General features: G+C 43.4%; 1 non-coding gene across 1 annotated transcript in view; it reads left to right on the top strand.

Annotated features, from left to right (window-relative positions):
• Positions 1-3093: 3093 nt before the first annotated feature.
• Positions 3094-3159, top strand: part of TRNAT-AGU — a 74-nt gene continuing 8 nt past the window's right edge. Inside the window, exon 1 of the tRNA in view lies at positions 3094-3159. This exon is cut by the window's right edge and continues 8 nt beyond it. This is a non-coding gene — a tRNA (tRNA-Thr).

Below are 3159 nucleotides of genomic sequence, written 5' to 3'. Positions count from 1 at the left end.
CTTTCCTTTCACTTCCAGGCATATCAGCAACTGAACGTCCTTTCGGCTTTGGCCCAGCCGCTTCATCAGCTCTGGATCTACTTGTACTTGTCCTCCGCTCTTCCCCAGTAGCATGTTGGACGCCTTCCGACCTGAGGGGCTCATCTTCCAGCGTCATATCTTTTATATGCCTGTTGTCTTTGTCCATGGAGTTTTCTTGGCAGGGATACTGGAGTGGCTTGCCAGTTCCTTCTCCAGGTGGATCACGTTTGGTCCAAACTCTCCACTATGACCTGTCCTTCTTGACCTGTCCATAGCTTCCCTGAGTAATTCAAGCCCCTTCGCCACGACAAGGCAGTGATCCATGAAGGGGCTTCCAACAGATACCTGCACCTAATTATTTCTTTGTTGGTGGTTTCTAGTCTGGAGTTAGCAGTAGAATGGAAAGCTCAAGGTGCTCCAGCTCGTAATTCCCATTTGTACTACTGTGGCAGGTACTGTTAAGGGTTTGGATGGAAGCTAATGAAAGGGTTGAGAATCTGTGGCACTTCAGGTGTTGTTGGATACCCCAGCTCTGCCCTGCCACACGTACAGCCACGATGACTTTGCAAGCCGATTTAAAATTTGTGTGGGGAAGTCAGATTATGTACATCGATTCTGTAGTTATGAAACTAGGCTAAGAAATGGTGGGATTTGAGCTGGTACCCTCATCAATGGGAGTTATTTTAGAGTGAACATGCAAAACACTCAGTTGCCTGATCTCACAGGTGAACTTTCCCTATGTCACCATCTATTAAGGTAACTACTTGGGAAACCAAAGCTAAATGTGCAACTCTGAAAAAATATAGTGGGAAGACATCTGTAAACAACAACCTCAATTATAGGGCACCAGTGGCACTCCCATTGGTGTGTTCTGGTGCCTTCTTTTCAAGGATCAGAAGTGGGCCCTGCCTCATCCAAACCATGGGCTACTTACCCTGCACAAGATTATGAACTCATTCAACCCAGCTGTGCCTAATTGCTCGGTTCCCAGATGCTCTTCAAAAGGACCCTCCATCCTCCTGCTTCATTGGTGTGTGGTTCCCAAAAAGAAGAAAAGGAGTCTATAATGGGAACAGAAATCCAAGGGTGGGTGTCTGAAGAAAGCCTCTGAATGCGGAAAGTGCTACTTTCTAGTTTTAAAATGCCTGATTCCTTCCCCCAGCATGATTCTGAAACTTCTAAGCTTATATCTCCAGAGGATCCTGAAGTCTGAGAGTGGAGAATCCAGTGCTTGGCCAGATCTTGCAGTTAGAGGCGATGTGTGAAAGTATCAACATGAACACAGGGGACAGAGGTCTCAGAGCACATGGTGGTTAACTAGGGCAGTGTTTTTCAACCTTTTTTGGCAAAGGCACACTTGTTTCATGAAAAAAATCCCGAGGCACACCACCATTAGAAAATGTTAAAAAAATTAACTCTGTGCCTATATTGACTATATATAAAGTAATTCTCTTGAATAGGAATCAAATAAACAATTTTTTCCCACGGCACACCAGGCAACATCTCGCGGCACACTAGTGTGCCGCGGAACAGTGGTTGAAAAACACTGAACTAGGGTCAGAAAACAGGTTCAGATTGATTGAGAGATGGTACCTTCTGAGGACTAAAGGTTATTCCCATACACATAATTCCATTCCTTCTGCTTTGGGGCATCTATTTTCCAAATCTAGTTAGGCCACAGTCTTGATTTGTGACTTGTGAGCCCCTCCTCACCTCCTCTTGGTATATTCGTGTATTTCCTAGTATATTTCGAGGACCCTGTGCATAATTTGCAAAGATGCTTGTAAGATTCCCTGAGAATGAACGCAGGGGCATAATCAATCCGGGACTGGAGTGGGCTTTGCCTATTCCACAACAAAATCCCAGGTAAAGTGTGCCATCTCTCCTCTTACACAGAGATGCACACCACAGGAGAAAAGCCAACCGTTCATTCATGCATGAGAAACTGAAGGGCAGAGTATGTGGCGACACACACACACCCCTGGTCTCCCACCTGCTGGATTAAACAAACCTGCCTTTTCACTCTTACCTGAATGCAACTGCTGCTTTTGTTGTTGTTGTTGTTAAACTGGAGCATGTGATGGAATGCTGGTGCAATACTGAAGCCTTTTTACATTTCCAGTGTAGAAAGATCAAAAGGCTGCAAAACCCTTAGCAAGCTTCCCTGGGAATAAACCCCACTGAACTCACTGGAATGCAAGTAGATATCATGATTAGGATTGCAGCCTAAGAGAATTGCGGTCCATCATATTTGACAGGAAAGTACAATTAATTTAAATAATTGATTCAGGACCTTTAGTGTACATGGAGATTTCATTGCTGGAGCTGGGAGATTTTACAGTATACTGGAAAAAGTAGGATGTGTGTGCTTATTGTATAGTTTTTCAGCAAAAATGACACATACCTGTCCCCGTCTACCCCACTCTAAATATGGCAGAATGCCATTTTCTATATTTCTATCATTTGATGTGAAAAGCAATGTTGGTGTGTGGGGGGAATCAAATGGCAAGTGAGATTTTTAAAAATATAGATGTTTACATTGGATTTCTGTATATGGGTGTAAACCGAGACATGCTTTCTTATGTTGAGAAATCCTTTAACATTGGTCTCCCAACCATCAAGAATCCTTGTTTGATGCAAAAAGAAAAAAAAAAAGCCTGCAGCACAAGCTTATTTATTTATTTGTTGTACACCTCCTTTCTGCCAGGACACCCAAGGTAGTTTGCACTTTTAAAACACTAAAACCATTCTTGTCATGGCCTGTACAATGCAGTTACCTCCCCCATGCCCTGAGAGAGAGGGGTGTATATATTGCATAAAATAACCATAGCATGCATTTGGGCTTCTGCCTGGTTAATGTATTAACTTCAGAAAATCAGTGGGCTGTTGGAAAGATAAAAAGCGCTGAGTTCAGAGAATGGCATGTTGGCTCGATTGCAATAAAATCCTCTTGGATGTACATTTACATTACCACTGACAGAGGTCCTTGCGTTATTTGCTAGATACATCTGTAAAGAGACAGTGATACGCCTAAGATTCCCAGTGATTTCTTAAGCTAGGTTAGTATGTAAAGGCGCCATGGCTTAGATGGTCAAAGCGCCTGTCTAGTAAACAGGAGATCCTGGGTTCGAATCCCAG

This window comes from Lacerta agilis, chromosome 14 (genome assembly GCF_009819535.1).
Source record: "Lacerta agilis isolate rLacAgi1 chromosome 14, rLacAgi1.pri, whole genome shotgun sequence".
NCBI lineage: Eukaryota > Metazoa > Chordata > Lepidosauria > Squamata > Lacertidae > Lacerta > Lacerta agilis.
This window is presented reverse-complemented; position numbering and strand designations above follow the sequence as displayed.